Source organism: Panonychus citri, unplaced genomic scaffold (genome assembly GCF_014898815.1).
Source record: "Panonychus citri isolate SS breed McGregor unplaced genomic scaffold, ASM1489881v1 Contig00077, whole genome shotgun sequence".
Lineage (NCBI taxonomy): Eukaryota > Metazoa > Arthropoda > Arachnida > Trombidiformes > Tetranychidae > Panonychus > Panonychus citri.
Window position 1 is genome coordinate 381,256 of NW_026515482.1, and position 22,433 is coordinate 403,688.

A 22,433-nucleotide genomic window follows, 5' to 3' on the forward strand; every position below is an offset into this window, starting at 1 on the left:
TATTATCAGAGAGATGGACACAAGACTTTGCTGGGGAGAAAGTTGGACAAGGGAGGGAGAAAGTTGTAGGGAGATGCTGATGATGATGGCGATGGTGATTATTATTATTATGTGAATGCTACCGATGATTATGATGATGATGATGATGCTTAAGCAAAGAAGGTGGGGAAAGTGGAGTGAAGCAAAAGAGGATAAGGTGAAGGTGGAGGAAACAGGCCTTGGGATGTGGGTCATAAGTGGACTTTAGAGTAGCCGCTTTCAATTCATCAATGATTTTTGGTTTCCTTTTTATTTTCTTTAAAATGATTTCCCTTTGATATACACAATATTTAACTTGCCCTCTCTCTCTTTCGCTCTCTCTTTCTTTCTTTCTCTCTCTCCCTCTAGCATCCTCAGCATCTCATGTTGTTGTTGCTCCTTCTTTTGTCTTCATCATCTTTTTCCGTTATATAACAAAAAACTAAAGTTTCACCCAATTCCAATGCTAAGCACATCACCATTATCATCACTTTCATCATCATATATTTATAAATGAATAGACTCAAAATTCAAGATGGACAATGTCAAATATCACCTTCCATCATCTTTTACTCCTCCTTCTTGTTGTCCATCTAATTTTGCTTTCCTTTTTACCATCTACATCTTATTCAGCATCATCATCTTCTTGGAAAGATGAAAATGATGATGAGGATGATAAGAAAAACATCTTCTTTTTGTTCACATGATAACACTATCATCATCACTTATTTTTTTTCCTTCTTGTTACAATGTTGATATTGAACTTTTAAGTTAAATATCAACATGATAGAGAGAGAGAGAGAGAGAGAGAGAGAGAGAGAGAGAGAGAGAGAATTGAGAACTTGATTTTATTTATCTTTCATCTTCAAGTATCATTATCATTGTCAGAATATTTTTGCTTCTTCATCATCTTTTTTTCCTCTCTCTGTGTATGACCAATGTCCACTGTCATCCGAAGACAGCATTTCAATTACAAATTCACTTTAAATTCTGTATTAAACTTTATTTCTAATTCTGTAACTTATATTGATTCAATATTAACAAGGATAAGTTGATATTATTGCTTCTATTATCATATGATTATTATTCTGATTCAGAGTAAACATGAATGGTCAAGGATTTTTCTCCTTCATCTTCCAACACTACCATGTAATCATAATAAAAAGTCATGTAAGTTTAAATAGTTTCTAGGAGTAAAAGTTGTGTAAAGAATAAGAAATAAGATGATGAGAATGAAGATGAAATAAAAAACAAGTGAACCGTTATTATTATTATGATTACACTGAGAACCATTGGTTAATCATAACTTGTGATGTAGGTGATATAAAATTTACAAAAAGCTGATGGACACTGAGAGTGGGAAATGGACACAAGGGTGAGTTCTGAATAAGGGAGTTTGGTGGGATGAAGAAAGAGGGAGAGAGAAATGAGAAGGATGAAGATAGATATTTTTATTTTCTCTCTCTTATTTCAGTCTCTGGCTATTTGTGGACATTGTGACAATATTATATTTGAAGCTTATGTAAATAACGCATTAAACTATGGCTAACTGATTTTATTAAACATACAATAAGGATGAGGATGGAGATGATGAAGAAAAAAACTCGCAACCATGGTAACCATTTCTCAATTTGCTGCTCATTCCTAGTATCAACTATTTTTTCACTGGACAAAAAGGGAGAGGGACAAATAAGAGAGAGAGAGAGAGAGTCACTGGAATCTCTATTGGTGACCAATAGTCACATTAAAAGCAATACAGTAACAGCAGTACAACAACACAGCATCTGAAGATTAAAGTTATTTGGACATTGAAAGAGAGAAACTTTTTTTTTCATCCTCATCTTCCTCTCTGAGCAATATGGACTGTCCAAGGCTAATTATAAAATATATATCACAACATCAAATAATAGTTTTTTGTGACTAAGCTCTGACTCTCCCTGAATTTGCCAAATCTCTCTCTCCCTTTTCATCTTCATCTTCCTGTCAGTTACCGTTATCAGTTAAAGATTTTAGATGCAAATGGACACTGGGTCCATTCATCTCCTTCTCCTTCTCCTGCTCCCTCCTTCCTCTTCATCTCATTTAACTTACATCCTCATCTTCATCATCTCTTTCTTTCAGTTCTCTCTCTCTCTCTCTCTCTCTCTTTCTCTGTCATTCGCTGTTAATTTTGATTGAAGTCTCAGCTTTTTTATTCCTCTTGATCATCTTCATTTTCCTCTGTAAGTTATTTTTTCCTATCGATTTTAGATTGATTTTTAACGGACCTTCCAATTCATGCTCCATAAGATAAAAAATCATCATCTCAACATTTACTAAGAACTTTTTTCTCCCTTCATTATGATTATCATTGATAAGATTCCTCTGGACATTGGAAGTGACCAGTGGATAAATTTTTGCAAAGAATATGAAGGAAAAAAACAAATCAAAAGAAGAGAAATGAAAAGCTCCCTCTCCAACTTATCATCTTCAATGCAATTTCATTCGTTAATATTTTTATCATGAAGAAACTTTTATATTATTTATTATCACTTTTGGAAGAAGAAAAATCAGAAAGAAGAATATTTGTTTTCTCATTTTATGTTATCATCTTTGCACAAGAAAAAAAGATGCTGACGGATGGAAGATGATGTTTATTACCATGATGATGAAGTGATGAAGAGTATGAGAAACAATTGTCTCTCACTCTCTCATTCTGTAAATAAATCAGAGGTGAAGTGTGAAAACAAGGGAAAAGATGAAATCTAATTGAAGTTATAACTGTTTTTTTACCGTTAGATTTGAGATGAACTCATGGTGATGAAGAAGAAAAAACAAAAACCAGAATAAGTTTATTATTTTTCAGATTTTGCCCTCAAGGCATAAAATGAAACTCAAAGTATCAGGAAGATGAGCATGAGAATGACAATTTTGTTATTGTTTCATCATCTTCAAATAAACATCTTAACATAATAATAATATGCCAGAGACAAAGTTTCTCCTCATCATCAAGTTTCTTTTTCCTCTTCATGATAATAACTTGTCACTTTTTCTCTGACTTAATCATCTTATCCTTATTTCTTAATCTGAACAAGATAATTTTCGTACAATAAAAGTAAATGATTCATATGAAAAAAAGACAGAATATTTTATAGGCTTCGATTTTTGATAAATGTCCACATTTTAAAGTTTATCCCTTTTTCATCCGCATCTTTCATCCATGATGATGCTACATTTAGCCTATGAGATGATGATGAGATGTGAATAGGGAAAAGTGATTGGATGATGAGGAAAAGGGATGAAGGAGGAAAGACATAGAAAGAGGAAGATAGAATATAAAAAATAGTCTAAAATGAAAATTTGATGTTGATTATGTGAAGGGATGGATAAAGAATCTAAAAAAGTGATGCGGATGATGATGGAGGAGGAGGAGGCAGAGGAAGAGTAAAGTGAAAGAGTGAAGCCAAATATCAGAGAGGAGACAATTTTTTACTGGTTAAAAAATATTTCAGAGAGAGAGAGAGAGAGAGAGAGAGAGAGAGAAATAGGGAAGGAAAGAGATGAAGTGATGAGGATGCGGAATGATGATGATGTGATGATGTATCAAAAGGCTTTCAAAATGTTAAAACGTTTTGAGATTGGTTTAAAAAGGAAACCAAAGAGGAGAAAATTTTAACATAATAAATGCATCATTTTCATCCTCATCCCTCATCATCATCTTCATCCCAATTTACTCTCGTTCTCTCTGCGTGATATAATATATACACTTATCGGTTCCATTATGTAAGTGTATTTATCTTCAATCTTTCTCTCACTTTCTCTTTCTCTTGTATTGATTTTATTTTTATGGTAACAATTGATGAGGATGAAAATGATGATGTGAACATCATCATCACCATCATGTTCATCCAATGGCAATTGAGTCTATTATAAACAAATTTTCAACCATTTTAAAATTTTAAAATCATTTCTCATATTGAATTTTAACAAATACATAATAAAAAAAAGCTTCAACTTTAACCTATACACTGAATAAAAAAAACTATTGACCAAAGGCTATTGTGAAAATGATACTGAGCATGAGATTGAAATTTCCCATGAAGGCTTCATGATGATGATGATGATGATTGAATTTTATTCATATACAAGTCACGAGGTTGTTGATTTTTTTATGTCTTTTCTTTGTTCTTGCTTTCATATTATTCAATTTGATTCATTTATTCATTTATCATGATGATTATGATGATACTTATTATGATTGTGAATCTTATTGTTACAGGGAAGGGAGTGATGATGAAGATTCTGAATAAAGATGAAATAGTATAGAAAATAAGAAGAGAGAGAGAGTAAAAAAAAGAGAAAAGAAATGAAAAAAAAAACAAGAAAGAAAAGAGAGAAAAAACTTAGATAAACAAGAGTAATTTTCTATGGATTCTGTCTTTTATCCTCATCTTCATCTTCCTCATCATCTCCATCTCATATATTTTTCACCTTACATAAAAGACCAATCTTAAAAAAAGAAAGAAGAGAGAGAGAGAGAGATCCAGAGAGGAAGAAGATGATGAAGATAATGAGGATGTTGGTCAAAAAAGAATGAGAGAAAGAGGCAAAAAGTTGCAGTAGCCATTGTCCGAGTGAGATTGTTGATAATGATGGAGTCAGAGAGAGAAAGAGAGAGATGATGAAAAAGTAAAAGATAATGGAAACTAAGTGAAGAAGAGAGAGAGAGAGAGAGACAAAAAATGGATGATAAAAATGGACATTGGAACAAGTATTTTATTTTTCTTGCTTTCAAATGTCCTTATGATGAAGAGACTTTGGGAAGAGGACATTTGAACGGTTCGATGCATTTTCAGTATGAAAAAAAGTGGATCCCACTTATTACTATTTTGCAGAAATATCATATAAATATATTCGAGATGAGAGAGAAGTGGGTGGAAAGAGAGACAGAGAAATAGACAGTTACAATGATGATGATAATGATGATGATAAGAATTGTTTCTTTTGCTTATGATATTTATCACAGCAAGAAGAGGGAGTAGAGCACATAGTTGAAATTATTTTTTTTTCTTCTCTCTTTTTTTTCATCTTCATCTTTTTTCATTTATAACTTTTTCCTTATTTATATATTGGAAACTATTACATCTCTGAACTTGATATCAAAGGAACAAGAATGATGATGATGATGATGATGAGAGATGGTGGAAGAAAGAGAGATAGACAGAGAGAAAGAGAAAGAGAGAGAGAGAGAGAGTCAGTGAGAGAGTGAGAGGTAACCAGTGATTTAAGCTGAAAAATATAATAAGAAAATATAAAAACTGTTATAATAATAACGATCATCATCATCTTCATCTTCATCATTATCTTCATCAATGGAACAATTTTTTTGTATTATAACAGTAAATTGCATAGGATCAAAGATGAAGATGATTAGAGAGGAGAGAGAGAGAGAGAGTCAAAGGTTACAATATATATAAGTTTTTTTCTTTGAAGATTTTTCTTTTTCTCTTTTTTTCTGGTCATTCTTCTGGTCATCTTAAGATTCAAGATTAAGATACAATGAAAAATCATCATCACTATTATTATGTAATGAATAAAAAGTGATGATGAGCAAGATGAGAGATGATGGTAAGAAATGAAGATGATAACTTGTTATTAATTATTTGTTTCTTTTAATTTTCTTTTGTTTTTTAAATGAAGAAAATTTTTCAACCAAACAAATCATAATTAACTTGTTTCATAATTAACTTGATGTATAATTAGTTTTGAGTGAGTGAGAGAGAGAGAGAGAAAGAGGGAGAAATTAATTAACTAATTAATTAAGCTATTAACTTATTGCTTTATAGTAAAAAATGAAGAGACGATGAACATTAATTTAATTAGAAAATTAAATTGTAAAAATTAAAGAGTAAATTGAATGAGACTCACTAAAAGATTACATTTGAAAGCGGAAAATGAATCATTCTCATTTGAAAATTTGAAAATTGACCAGAGGAAAACAAAGACTGACCATTGAGCTCAAATTTTCATCTTCTATTTGGTGAAAATTAATTTCTAATCAAACCTCAGGGGGATTTTCATCAATATGAACAACAGATTCTCATGATTTTCTCAAGAAAAAAAGTTCTTATTAGTTTTAAAGAATAAGCTTCATTTTCATCAATTCCTTTTCCTGCCATCGTGATTATAGTAATGAAAAGCAACATGCGTTTATTAGATGATGAGCAAGATGAAGATGGAGATGATGATGATGATGTAAACAAAGAAATGGAGAAAAAAATAGTAATAAGACAAGAAGAATGTAAAAGTTATTCCTTGAGGCGAAGACGAAGCAAAAAAACTCATATATTAATACACGATAACATTCAGTTCATCTCATGTTTATACTCTCAGGTGACTCTTTGTCAAAATGGTGAGATGATGATGATGAGCAAGATGATAACTATGATGATGTTGATATATGCTTAGTTTTTGAAAAGATGAACGTGATTATGATAACAACAGAACTATCAACAAGAGTGACCATTAATAATGAATCAATTGATAGATTGTTAATATTACTCAGTTTTTTTTTACTTGCATCATCTAATCATCATTTAATCATCATATTGATGAGTAAATGAGATTCATCATCAATATGATTATCGTCATTATCTTTCATCAATTTATCAGACAGTTTTGAAGGGTAAAAGTTTCATTTTGCTCAAATCAAATTAACTAATCATTGATGACTTTTAATTTGATTGTGATTATCTTGTCATCGTAATGACAACAATTAAGATTTTCAGGCAAGCCTCATATAACAATCAATTGATTAAACGTTGGCTCAGTTTTAATCGTTAATTGTATTAATATTAATGTGATCTGTTGGTTGATTATCATCTTGAATTAACCTTAATTTTATTTAGTTTGTTTTTTTTTCATACTTTTAATCATTTATTAATCACTAACCTGGAAGGTTTAAACTAATTATTTAAAATAATTAGTTAATTTAGTTTTAATCTTTTAGCTTTTTAAATGCATAATTAAACATAAATCTTAATAATTTAATTAACTATTGGACACTATTGATTAAATTATTACTAAATTGTATTGAAACGTTGTTTAAATGATGAGAAAACAAATTACTATTATAATGATTAAAGATTAAATTGATTAATTACCCGGAGGGTTAATTGTTAGGCTAAATAGTAAGAGACTTTTGATTATCAAAAAGAAAATAAGAAAAGTAAGTTTTTCGAAACTAAATCTTAAATCAGATAACTAAAATTAAAGAGAAAAAAAGTTAAAAAGTTGTAACGTTGTTTTCGTTGGAACGAAAGTAAAAGTATCGAATAGATAAAAATCTTGACTTTGAATATTAATCATTTATTAATTAGTTGCTAATTAACTGGTAATTAAGATTCTAATTATATTCACATGAGGGAGAGAGAGAGAGAAAATTTTGGAATTTCCATGAAATTCATTCATAGCAGGGAAAAGAAAAAGGAAACGGAAGGAAGGAAGAAGATGAAAAATGTTGATTGATGGGAGGAAAGAGCATGAGAGAGAGAGAGAGAGAGAGAGAGAGAGAGAGAGAGAGAGAGAGAGAGAGAGAGAGAGAAGATAAGAAACTGGACACAAGACAAAAGCTTGAGAAAGAAAGAGAAAAGCTCAAGGTTGTCCATCTAATATCGTATACAAGTGACCTTAATGCATAATAAATATAAAGTCCAATGGTCAACATGATATGATCATCGTCATAAATGATAATAATAATGATATGTAACAATAATAAATATGAATGGTGACCCATTATATTTGGGTGATATCCTTGGAGAGACAGACAGAGACAAGAAGATGATAATGATGATAATGGAGAAAGAAACAAAAGTGAACAATCAACTAGAGAAAAAAAGAAAGTAGAAAATCATATCCCAGGGTAGATGACCATCAACAGCATACACTGACCATTGACCGTTATTTTCATTCAATTCAACCTTCTATTACAATAATAATAAAAACTAACATTGTGATGGCTACTCAATGTCCTCCCTGTAAATGACAACACCACCAACAATCATAGATATGCATACATACATAATAGTGGTCAAGTAGAGTCCATTGTTGCTGCAAGAGAGCAAAAAATTATCTCGATTTTTGGGTTATAATCATTATTTTTATCTCTCCCTCTCCTCTCTCTCTCTCCCTTTCTCTCTTCAGAGTGGCTGGAAAATGAGTCTCATAATACAAATATATAAATTATCGAATCATATTTATCATCAATACCCTCTCACTCAGTTTGAATGAATGCTCACAATAGATATGAGATATTAATATTATTGTAAGAAAAAAAATATTAGTCTTAAGGTAAAATTTATTACCTTCAGTTTCCTCTTTCTTTTTTTCTTCTCGATGACCATAAGCATTTCTCTCCCTCTCTTTTCATCCTCATCTTCATTTTTCTTTTGCATCTTCTTGTAATATTATATATTGACCATCGTAGTATATTCAACGTGTGTATTACCATTATCATCAATATTATCACTCATTCTTATTCTTATCTCTTTCTTTCCTTTCATATTCCCCCCTCTCATATTAATAATATTATATTCCATATTCCTCTTCATTACTAGCCACTGGTCAGTTTCACCCTTTTCCCTCATTTCTCTCTCTCTCTCTCTCTCTCTCTCTCTCTCTCTTTCTTTCTTTTCACTTCAGCCATTATGATATTATTATTGTTATCACACATAAGATTTTCCATATAAATGATGATCATTTTCATGGATACTCGTGAGGGAGAAACAAAATCTCAATACAAAAGTGAGTAAGAGAGCGAGAGAGAGAGAGAGACCGATTAATTAACAATTGGCTCCATATTAATAATAATAATAATATATTAGCACATTATCATTATTACCATGAGGCTATTATATTATTGACCGTTTAATAAATGATCTTAATAATTTTTTCTCATAAGTCTTTGATATCGATTCCATATCATAATCATAATCAGAATCATTATAATCTGGATAACAATGGACACACACATATATATAAATGAATCAATGATAATCTAAATTTCTGAGACTTTTTGTTTTGTCAAATTAGATCATTACCAACCAATAGTTATTAATCATCAATATTCTGGACACTGGTCATTGTAAATGTAAATCAACTCATTATCATCATTGATAATTGATGTAATCATAATCATTGAAAAGTAATCATATGTTTACTGTATGTGTAATAACAGTGATAATAATAGAGTCTTGGTCAATGATATTTTCTCCTTCTATTATTGATACTTATCCATTGGTCAGTTTACTTCAAGGTGTAACTTCATCAATCATTTATTTAAGGTGCTAAGAGGCGCTGTTGCTATTATTATCATCATCATATCGTGACAAAAACAACAACAACAACATCATCATCATTTGAAGATGAGGAGAGTAACATTGATGGTCAATAACTGTTGATTGTTTGTATATCAATAAACTGACCATTTGAAAGTGATAATATTTGGTGAAAAGTTTAATAACTTTTCATCTATTAAATAACAATTTGCAATTTCAATTTCAATTTAAGTTTCGTGATCTTTTCTCAATCTAAACTTGTAATAGATTAAACAAAATAACAAATGATAATATTGTTTTACATCATTTATTATATTGATTTTCGGATTAAACTTTGATAATCCCTTTTCCCTAAGATAAATGATGATGATAATCCAGTATATCATATGGCATTGTTGTTGTTTACTGAAAGGATCATGATGAAATAATATTGTTTATTTTCTTGTTTATCATGAAAATCAGTTAATAACATATTCTGATTGTAATAATTATCCACTGATCAACATGAAAATACAATTCATTTTTTTTACTCAGGTAGGTAATTGATTATCAACAGATAATCCAAATATCCTTCATCATTACTCTCGCCTTTTGGATTATCGTCCTTATGATGCTGATCATCATCATCATCATCACTAGTAAACAAATAACCCAAAAAGTGGCCTCGATAAATTTTATGCTTCAATCACAAACAATTACTTTGTGTGTGTGTTGATATGATAGCAGGAAAATGAAACACTATTTGTGTATCAAGATCATGTATCAACTATGATGATCTATTATGATGATGATGGTGAATGAAAAATAATGAAGCTGAATGAGTAAAAAAATATTATCGATGGAGAGATGATGAGGATGATGATGGTGCTTAGAGAGAGAGAGAGAGAGAGAGAGAGAGAGAGAGAGAGAGAGAGAGAGAGAGTGATGATGATATATCGATTTAAGAAAAAGTTGATCGTAAGTTCTGACTGGACCTTTCGAAGATGAAAAAAAAATGTCTACAACAGGCAACAATATTATAATCGATGATGTTGATAATGATGATGATTATGATGATATCCAAGAGAGAAAGAGAATCAAAGATATCAGGTAATTGCTTTATTCTTAATTTTTCTTCGCCATCTTCATCTTATTCTGATTGATTCCAATGATGATCGAGTTAGTTTACGATTTATGATCACAATTTTTTTTTCTCATAAAATTCTGATATTATTCAACCCTCAGGGGGGAAGTGTGTGTGAGAGAGATACTCACACACTCACTTTCACTGATAGCGTATCCCCCTCAGCATTAAAATCATATGAATCAAACTGGTAAATGATAATGATAATTATGATAATCAAAATTAGTGAGAGAGAGAGAGAGAGAGAGTGACTGGTAATTAATTATGCAATAAAATGCAAAAAGCAACAAACTAACAACATTATATATAAAAATATATAAAAAAACGTAATGATTAACATGATAAAATGTTTGATTTTAAGCTGAAAAAGTTTTAAATGAAGTTTTCCTTTGCAATTCAGGTTCTGATGATGAAGTTTTTTTTGCTGATTCTGATTAACTTCATCATTATTGGTTAGGTTCATTTATTTATCAAATGACCCTGGGTGGAAAGATTTCACTGAAGAAAAGAGAGAGAAATGTGATTAATTTTGATCCGATAATTTAGCAAAAAGAAAGAGAAATAGAAACAACTTTCTTCATCTTCATCTTTCGTATTTGGTGTATCAGGTAGAGAGAGAGAGAGAGAGAGAGAGAGAGAGAGAGAGAGAGAGAGAGAGAGAGAGAGAGAGAGAAGATGAAGAAAGTTGCATGGATTTAACTTGGAACATAAATTACGTATTAAAAGATATTCATCTTTCCTCCCTCCTCATCTCTTTTCCTCTCATTCTCTCTCATACCTGAGTTGTCTTTCTTTTCCTCTTTCATATCTCAATTTCAATTTATCTTCTTCTCTTCTTCACCCCTGCAACAGGTAAAAAATTCATTCAACACTCATTAACATTATGAATATAAAAATAAGTAATTTCTCTTTCTTTTTTTCTTCTTCTTTTGGTCATCTCTTTATACTATTAATTGCCTTGCCAGGTAAGTTTTACCTTCTCTCCCCATCAATAGTATTCATAACAAAGTTACACTATTGATAATCTTATTTATCTTTCGGTTTTTTCTTTCTTTTTTCATCATCATAATAATTCAGCTTCTTCATTCATTTCTCTCTCTCTCTCTTTCTTAATTTCAATAACTCCTTCTCTCAATCATCATGAGGTTTATCCTGAAATCTCAGCAAGTAAAGGTTCAAATAAGAAGTAAAAAAGTAACTACAAACAAGAAAAAAACAAACAAAAATCACCAAGAAAATTGAAACACATTAAATACATTGAATCAAATAGCGTAAAAAATTAAATATAATGTTTCAAATAGGAAGAGAGAGAGAGAGAGAGAGAGAGAGAGAGAGAGATAAAAACAAAAACAAAAAGCTCATCAATTTCATGATGATTATCAGTCTGATAGTTATGATCATTTCTCATCAGGTAAATAATACAAGACGGAAACATGAGCATGTTGATTTGTTAATGCATTCAACTCAATTCACATCTTAATTATTTAATTTGATCAAATTAACTTTATAATAAATGAATCGATATCTTCATAATCATAATCATTACCAATAACCAGTACTTGTATCAACAGATAATCAGATATAAAAGATAATCATTGTCCATAACAATTAGACACAATTAAGATACAGCTAATTAGAAGGCAACAATAAATATTATCATTATTCAGGTAAAGATCTGAACTTTAAAATAAAAAGGGATCCACCTAAGAGACAATCCCACTGCTAATTTTGTCCCCGGCGGACAAAACATGATGATAAATAAATAAGGTAAATATAAATAATAATTTGTAAAAGGGTAATCAGTTAATTGCCCAAATTAAAATAATAATAATGATCAACAATTAGCAATCAATTGGAAAACCGCTATTTCTAGATGATGAATTTCATCAATCCGGAAATTTTCATCTCTCTCTCACTTCATCATCCTGAACATCATGAGCTTCCTTAACCTTGTTATTTACAGGTTTCTCATCATCTTCATCTTCATCTTGTTACCTGAAAATTTGTTCACTTTATTATGATTCTGATTCTGATTTACTGATTATAAATGGATTCTGATGGTTTGGTATATGCATTAATCAGTAAATTAATCAAGGATCGTTGAAGTGAATTTTAATTATTTGGATCAGTAGCAACAGTGTTTAAATTACCTTTCTTTTCATATTAAGCTAATGAGAGGTTGCAATTAATTATTATTATTATTGCTAATCATTAATAACATTATTATGATTATAATTATTTTTTGTTTGCTTCTTGATTGTAATTAATTTGTTTGACCTTGTTTTATGTTTACAAGTTAAAAACTGAATTAACTTTCAATACAAATTAACTATATTTCTGATGGTGGTGATGTTAATTGTAATCGTTTGCAAATGAATATGATAATTTATGATAACATTAGATTAACAATCATGATTGTGATTGAAATTGCAATTAAATTAAGTGTTACTTTTTCTTAGGTAAAAAAAACAACAAAAATCAACAAAAAATTTTAATGCAATTAATTGATTAACAAGAAACTCTTGTTGATTCTGTTGATTTGTAAATTTTAACAATTTGCAAAACTAGTGCAATCATCATGATGTTAATTAGTTTTCAACTGAAAGAAAATGAAAAAGTAACTTAAATTGTTTTAATTATCAACAATTAAAAGGTTCAATGGAATAAGATAATCAGTGAATGATTAATTAATCTAATTGTTAGTAAAAGTTTTGAAAACTTTTTTTTCTCTATTTTCATTTTCTTCTTCATCTTTAATTGTATTTAATTCCTGCTAATTAATAAATTATGCTAATTGAGACTTTGATTATCATCAAGGACATCATCATGTTGAATTTTAATTAATTATGATTATTTACACTCCAGCATCAATTGTTAAGTTACCTTGGCTTGAGAAATGGCACTTTGTCATTTGTTTTGTGTGAATTAATCTTTAGCTTTCACTTTAATTGTAACAATTTAGATGAACATAGAATCATAATCAGCCCATTTAATTGTTACAATGAAAGTAGAGGGAAAAAAGTTCATTATTATCATGAAAAGTGGGAACGATAACCTTTCCTAAGGAAGATGAGGATAACCAAATGATAATTTCAATTCTCAATTGTAATTTTCAGGTGATGAATGAATAATTGTGAATGGGAGAGCATGTTAATCATCAGAAAAACAGGTAATTCTAATTGTGATTGAATTTTTCATCATGATAATCAGAAAGTGATTTCATCATCATCATCATCATGCCATCTATTAAGATGTAAGTTAATTAACTAATGAAAATTATCTCAACTCATGGAGACTCAATTGAAAATTGTTCTCCCTCAGTTTCTCTCTCTCTCTCTCTCTCTCTCTCTCATCCTTTTTAAAAGGGAGAGAGAGAGAAAAAATTGTAAATTCTTGTTGATTCTAATTTTTTCCTTTGATTATTTCTCAATTATCTCTCCCTCTCATCTTCATCACTTTATCTTCATCATCACTTGCCCCCAACTCACACCGATTACCAAGTAATTAATCATAACATCAGATGATGATAAAGATGAAGAAACAATTTCTCTCTCTCTCTCTCCAACTTAACTCATCATCCCATGGCTACTGAATTTTTTTAAATGAAAACCTTATTATTATCATTATCATCATCGAATTGATTAACATCTCAAAGAAGAAGATGAGAAATTAACTAACTAATCAACTAAATCTCATCTTCTATTCGGTTAGTTGATTAGTTTAAATTTTTCTTCTTCTCCTTGATTGGAATGAGATGAAGCAGAACAGTAGCTTTTCTTAGTTACCTGTAAATTCCTGTAAACATAATCATCATCTTCATCTCCATCTTCATCCCAAAAACCGCAACTTGTTCATAGTTACGCTGACCTTTTCTTACCATTATTTAACATTATCATTATTATATTATCATTATGTTATATTATATGATAGATTACCTGAATTAGCCGGTTACTATTAACAACAACAGGTAAAAGTTAATGTAAAAAAAAGTCAAGGTAACAAAGTTAGAGAGGAAACTCAAAATGATACAAATTAAGGTCATTCATTTGAACACCTTAACACTGCTTCATCTTAATCATTTTCATCCCTATCATCCTTAAGAGGGCTCATCATGATAATAATGATGATGATGAGGCTACAGATCATGTAATTTTCTGTTAAATCATAATCCAAAATCAAAAGGACTAATTACTTATTATCATTATGATGAATCAAGTGGCTTACCAATTCAACTTCATCTCTCTCTCTCTCTCTCTCGTTTTTGATGTAACCGTGAAAATTTTGTTAACCTACACCTTGATTACTTTCAGTGGATTTATATTCATTATCTATTGGTGTCTGCCAACTGACACTCAGGTAAACATGTATATTCAGCTACCTGATGATGATGATGATGATTGAAGATGAAGATTAATCTCTCTTGATGTTTGGTGTGTGTTAAAAAACATTTGCAATTATTATTTATATTGATTGAAATTACTTTTGACTTGTTATACCATTGATTAGTTAATCACTTTTGGTGATGATGATTAACACCCGATTGTGTTTGACGCTACAAGATTATATCATCATCATCATCGCCCCTGTAACTTTTCAGGGGGCTTGATATTAAACAGATACCTGGTGAAAACCTTTAAAGAATCATTATCACCATCATCATCTTCATCATCTTCCTCTTCTTCCTTAATCAATCTAACTGATAACTTTATCAATCGTTTTCTTTGGTTTCTATCAAATGGCAAAACTTTACTTGATGATTTATCAGAATTTGAAAGACCACAACTTTCAATAATATTATTACTATTATTCAGTTCTGAATCATGAAATCATGGGAGAGAAAACTGTTCCTCACTCGTAATGAACATAAAATTAACAAAGAAAATAGATGCTGATGATGATGATGATGAAAGTGAAATTTATTCAGTTAAATGTTAATCATGATAATCATTTAGATCTAATATATAGAATTGAGAGAGAGAGAAACATAAATGTACCAAAAGAAAATCGTGTTCAGAATAATTAATCTGGAGAAATAATCACAATTAAGATGATGAGGATGCAGAAAAAAAATCTACCCAAAGACTAACATTACATTAAGATTTCAGGTTCATCATTTTGCAATTGATTGTGAACATTTTTTTACTGTTATTATTGTAATTCCAATGACAATTTGATTGTCAGTTTGATTGCAAATTTGAGGCAATTAAATTGCAACAATCAAGACACATTCTGAATTACATAAAAGTCAAATGATCCAAAGTGACATTAAATAACATTCAATTGATATTTTCATCTTCATCATGATAAAGGTAATCAAATAGTTGATAGTTTTTCAAAATTTTACCATTTGATTGAATAAAAATTTAAAAAGGTGAGTGTTTATAGTTACCATGAATTGAATCAATTCAACTGAATTAAATTGTGTCCTATGAATGTGTCCCTTGGTAAACCATTGAACCGATCACTGAATCCAAATCAAATATATAATACAGAATCTAAGGAAAGAAAGAGAAAGAGAGAGAAGATGATTAGAAGATGAGGAAAAAGATGATGATGAGAATACTTAGAATGATAAAAGAAGAGAAAAAAAAGAAAATGAATGCGAGAGAAAAATCTAATGTTCTTTCAACCAATTTGTTTCAACTTCTTGAATAATCTTTCAATGGATTCAGTTGATGATGATGAGGATGATAACTGACCAGAAATAAATTTGCTTCTCTTTCCATCATCATTATCTCATGTTGTCTCATATTCATCATCATCATCATCATCCGAATACTCTGAAGGAATCAATGGAAAACATTTTATTCCATTAGATTTGCAATGGATTCTTTTTTTGCTTTGTCTTCAAATCCGGAATTTGATTGAACTCAATGTATATTTGTTAGTGAAAAAAAAGATAAGGTGGGAGGAAGATGAAGATGAGGATGGAAATAGGAGTGAGTAAATAACTGGACACTACTACTGGTCAACATAGTGAATTTGCCATTTGCTTTACAGTAAAAAAAAACTACATTTTCAACATGAATCAACATCTTATATTGAAGGGGAGAAAAAGTTTTCCAACATGTTTACATTTCCATCATCAATTGATGACAATCTTATCATCATCATCATCGTCATCTTCATTTGTCCAGTTTTCCCATTCTCTTTATTTTCAAGAGAATTTTTTTCTTCCTTGACCAGTTCACTTAATTTTGACCATTCGCATCCATAGAAGGAGATTTTCCCTCTTCTTTCATCTTTATTGAAATTCCAATAGACAATAGATGATGATGATGATGATGAATAATCTTATTGATCTTAGATGACCATCAATGTTACATTTCATGATCAACACTCACAAATTGCAATAAATAAATGAATTAAATGGTAACAATTGATTGACATCTAATATCATCTTCATCAGTTATCATCATAATCATGAACAATTGATAAGTTTACATCATTTAGTTTTTAATTCACGTTTTTTTTTTTCAACTCACTGTAGTTGTTTTTTACCTGTAACATTTTAACACTAAATGATAATCAAGTAAAATTTACTTATCATCATAATGATTATCATGATTATCTTATCATTATCTTTCTAATGTAATATTTACCTGAGTTTCTTACCTTTATCACTTCAAGCCTTTTAACAACAATCAACTTCTATCAACATCATTACCATCATAATCATTTTAATGGTTTAAATAAATTGCAAACCATTTAATTGGCACAACAGAGGGAGAGAGATGAATACCTCCCTAATTATCATCTCTCTCACTCTGTATCCTCATCATGATCATCCTTTCATAATCTTGAACAATTTTCAACATCAATCAATAATAACTATATTATAATTATAATGTTAACAATTAAAAATGATTAAACCTGTGAAGTTAACATCAATCAACAATCAATGAGTAATCATAAGTCATCATGATAAATACATTATCAAGTAGGATGGTGATGATAAAAAGATGAGGATGATAGAGAGAGAGAGAGAGAGAGAGAGAGAGAGAGAGAGATGAAGATAAGACAAAAGGTTAATTCCTTTTTGCTTCTTCTATCACAATTTAGACTTTAATCTAAACAATTAAAAATAATTCTCTCTATCCGGAAGTCTTTAAATCAGCAATTAATAAGTTAACAATTAAAAGGAAAGTTAATTTTTTTTCCTTTTCTTCTAATCAATATAACCCATGATAGTTGATTAGAAATTGAACAATTAGTTTTTTTTGTTCAATCTAATACATTGACATGGCACCGATGAGCAAAGGTAATTAACTTTTACAGATTCACAAAAATTAAAAGGTTCATGTTGATTGTTTCAATCAACATCATTACAATCAAGGTGAAAAAATTAAGGTGATGATGATGATAAATGATGAAAACATGAGAGAGAGAGAGAGAGAGAGAGAGAGAAACAAGTAAAATATTATTATTTTAAGTTGATTCTTGTTCATGATCATCATCATAATCAATGAATTGGTTTCTTAACCTTCATCAGTAAATACAAAAGATGATTAAAACCCAATCCTAAATTGCAATACAAATTAGTCATCTGATGATGAGGATACAGAGAAGAGAAGAAGATGAAAATGATGATAAAGATGAAAATTGTTCAATAAAATTGATTGCAATTCAGTTAAGGAGCTTCTGAATTTGGTGAAAACTGAAAGGAAAAAAATTCTGATTAATTAGGATCATGATTAATGCTATTGTATTGCTGCTGCTGCTGCTGATATTTTTATATCCTTTCAACTTGTTAGCCAATTTATTATTATTATAGTTTATTATTATTACCAATTTAATAATTTATTAAATTTTGATTTATTTCCATAATAATAATTTTCAAAGTTAATCCAATGGATCCAGAAGATGAAGATTAAAATCAATGATTGACCAAATTGGCTTAAACCAAACACACTCACATATACACATTAAACTTATTGGGAAAACATAAATTATTACATAAACAATTTAATCAGGTAGCTTTAATTATTATCAATCACAGGTAGATATTATCATCAACAAGATGATGAGCATGATAAAGGCAGGGGCAGTTATCATCCTCTTATCTTCATCATCAATATAATGGGGATGATTCTGGTTTTTCTTGGTGTATAATAAATAATTACCTTAATGTGGATACTCATTATTATGATGATCATCATCAACAATTTGAATCAACAATTTAGTTGCATTTTTTTTTCTATTAGTTAAACTTGGAGAAAAGCAATTTAAATTAACTAACAGTAAGAACATTAATTTAGTTGATTACCAAAGTGGTAGTGATAAATGTTAATCGTTAATCTTGATTTCGTATTTGTTTCTCTCTCTCTCTCTTGCCTTTGATTTAGTTTCAATTGTTTCCCGTTTGTTTAACACAAGGGATGATTCAGATTCTTATCAGAACTTTTTTTCCTCTCTGGTTTATACTTCATGCTAATTCAATTTAATTATCATTAATCATGACAATCATGTTTCCCCTTTACCCTTAGTTAAATAATTAACTCAAGGGACAATTAAATTTTCAATAAGAACTTATTGTTTACTTCATGAGTTACAGTAGTTGGAATAACATTAGATGAATTGTTTTATTTTTCTTTGCTTTCGGTTTACTTTCATTTTCATGATCATTTAATTCATGATGATATTCAGAACACATTGAAATGATAATAGAGGGAAAGATAATCAAAAGTATGTTAAGTTAATGGTGAAATACTTGTTGAGACTCTCAAGTGAAAATGAGTCTTCATATTATCATGATTTTTGCTTATTATTGAAAAACTCACTTGGAATCACAATGATAATTGGATAACTGACCAATTGACCAGAATATCCATTCATATATATAAAATACTCTCTCTCTCTCTCACCAATCTCAATTTTTCATCACCATCATCATTATCATTATTATCACTATTAGTTTTTTTTATCTATTTACCGTTAACATTTTCACCCGATAACTTTCACTTTCCCTACATCATCATATTATATCAGTAAATGTACCTGAAGGGTCACTTGGGACATTTTGACTTGAATGTCCAGTAGCTTGTATGTTTTTCATCACATTTATATATATCTAAAAGTGACCAATGGCTTTTTGAAAAAAATAAAACAGTTTTTACGGTCACTTTGGGTGCAGTTAAAGGTCAACATTGTTTGTAGACTCGTATGAATATAATAATACAACTTTTAATGTAATAAAACATATTATTTGTTTATTTTTGGCTCCATTCAACTAGTATTGTTGTTGTTTTTTATTTCATTCACCCTGAAAATCATGGATCAATCTGTAGGTGGGTCATCATCATCATCATCACCATGAACAACAACAACAAAAGTACCGTTAACTTTATACTAGTATATGCATTGGATATGAAACAAAATCCCATTGAGATTTGAATCCAACCAGTTTTAATATGTAATATTATACATCAATATAATCAGTGATAGAAACAAATATAAGATAAAAAAAAAGTTCAATAACATTTGAAATAAACATTAGGTGATTATTGGGTATCTGTATGTTTATATATGTACCATGAGATTAAACTGTCACCCACTGTCCAGTGGTCATTACAACTTTAAGAGCTTAAGGTTTTGCTTTTTATTTTTTAAACACACGAGAGGAAAAAAAGTTTACTTTTCAACTTAATTCATTTGTCCACCAGACAGAAACAATGGTCAAGCCATTAAAGACTGATAAAGGTAATGTATCACAATCATTATTGCTATTTAATGATTATCATCCTAATCATATTGGTCAGTTTATTTTTCTTTTCACATCTCATCCTTTTTTTATTATCATCATATTCTGACCATCAAGATTTAACTTTAATTTAAGGATAACTATGAGTCGATATATAGATTATTGGTCAGCTTATTATTAAGTGACCAGGCAAAGGGTTTTGGACAAAAGATAATCCATTGAATTGAATCATGGAAATGAATCTGAATCTTTTACTCTACTTCAAGCTCAACAATAACATTGAACAACATCAATTTTTTCAGAACTTTATCTTAAATAGATGAAAATTCTGATGAACAACGTTCTTTACTCTGAATTCAAAAGAGAAAAAAATTCTCTGTTATGTAAGGTCTCTCTCTCTCTCTCTCTCTCTCTCTCTCTCTCTCTCTCTTTCTATCGTTCTCTATTTCTAAAGATTCTGTAGATTATTATTATCATCATCATTATTCTTATTCTTTCTTTCGTAGCTCATGGATTAACTATAAAATCCTCATGAAATAAATGTTGATTCTCTTTTTTTCCTCAGAATTATTTCCACCCTGAATCCTCATGAGCTTAAACTTTAATAAATGTTATATTACCTTGTAAAAAACAAGCACATAGAGAAAGAGAGTGAGCCTCATATTAGATAATAATAATAATATGTAATATATTTCATTCCTTATCTCAATTTCCTTTGGTGTATCATTTTAAAATTCTGGTAGGTGGATGTTATAAGAAGGTGGAATAAATTTTTCATTCCAAACCTATAGACTAATAATATCATGTATTATATAAATGATATTTTCCTTGGTGAAAACTGGGAGTGAAAATGTTTTATAACTTCAAGAATATACAAGATAATATGTTTTGCTGATACTATTATAATGTTATCAGTAATACATATGTGTAAGTGGAAAGTGGGGTGGACTAAGTTTTAAAATTTTCTTGTAAAGTGCATGCGGTATACCGAGGGTATTCACAGGGTATTCCACATACTTTAGAATGGGCGTGATTTTTTTTCTTCTACTGGGGAAAATATTTCCTCTTCATCTCAATTGGTTTAAGAATATTGTACTTGGAGGAGAGAGAGAGAGAGAGAGAGGAAATTTTTTTTTTCTTTTTTTCGAACTTATTTTTACTTCTATTTCATATATAATGATGATAATACTCAACAATTTTTATATTATATTAGATTTTACTTTTCTTTTTTCATATATATTTGATCTTCATGATGATGAGGATAATTCAGAATCTGGTTAAGATAAAAAGAATTTTTTTTTCTATTCAACTGATTTTCCTTTTCAGTTTATACTCTGGATTCTGGTGAGTTTATTGAAGTGTTTATGAGGTATTATTATTGTTATAAAAATGAATCTGATGAAGATGAGGATGATTAGGATGATGAGAATCAGAATAAATGATGAAAATAATAAAAGAGAGAGAGAGAGAGCTTAGTTTTTCTTTCTTTTTCGTAAGATAAATAGATGAAGATGGCGCTTCTTTTTTTGCTGCTTCGAACAATAAACTTGGAAGGAAGAAGAAAAAAGTTCAGAATTATTCTTAAGAGGATTTCATGGGTAAAATTTGATTGGTGATGATCATGTCAATGAAGATAATGATGATGGTGATATATTCCTGAAGAGATGATGAGAAAGGGAAGAGAGAGAGAGAAGGAGGAGGAAAAAGGAAGAGGCGGAGGGTTAAGTTAAGAATAAATTTGAGTGAGTCGAGTATGAAAATCGAGTAGAGAATCTCCTATAAAAAGGATGAAGAAGAAAAAAAAACGTAGAATGATGATAATGATGATGAAGAAGAGGCTTAGAATGAAGATGAGGATGAAATTTTGGAAAAAGAGACAGAGAGGTTTGTGGTTCCGGTCTCATTACAATAGCCTGATAAATATGGAATCAATGAGAAAGAGAAACTCGAGAAAAAAAATTCGAGAAAGAGGAAGAGAGAGAAAAGAAATAAGTTGAAACTAAGATGATAATGATGATGAAGATGAAGATGAGAGAGAAAAGGAGAGATGAAATATCTACACTGGTGAAGGAAAAAAAAGTGGGGATGGAGAAGGTAAATGAATGGGAGAAGAAAAAGAAAACTGTTAAGATTCTGATCTCATAAAGAAAAGAAAGAGAGGTAAGAATGAAAAGAAAGAGAAGATAAATATGAAGATGATGATGATGATGAGACAAGGAAACTGTGTATTCTATGTACATTTAAGACTGTATTTTCTTGTCAGATATAAATTGATTTT

The 22,433-nt window shown here is 29.7% G+C and overlaps 1 protein-coding gene across 1 annotated transcript in view; it reads right to left on the minus strand.

The window, feature by feature from the left end:
- LOC128386920 (protein nubbin-like) overlaps nucleotides 1–22,433 on the minus strand; it is a 76,375-nt gene that overhangs the window by 33,610 nt on the left and 20,332 nt on the right. Inside the window, exon 3 of the mRNA XM_053346034.1 lies at nucleotides 15,845–15,950. The gene's annotated coding sequence lies outside the window, so the exon portion shown is untranslated. The remainder of the gene's footprint in view (nucleotides 1–15,844; nucleotides 15,951–22,433) is intronic.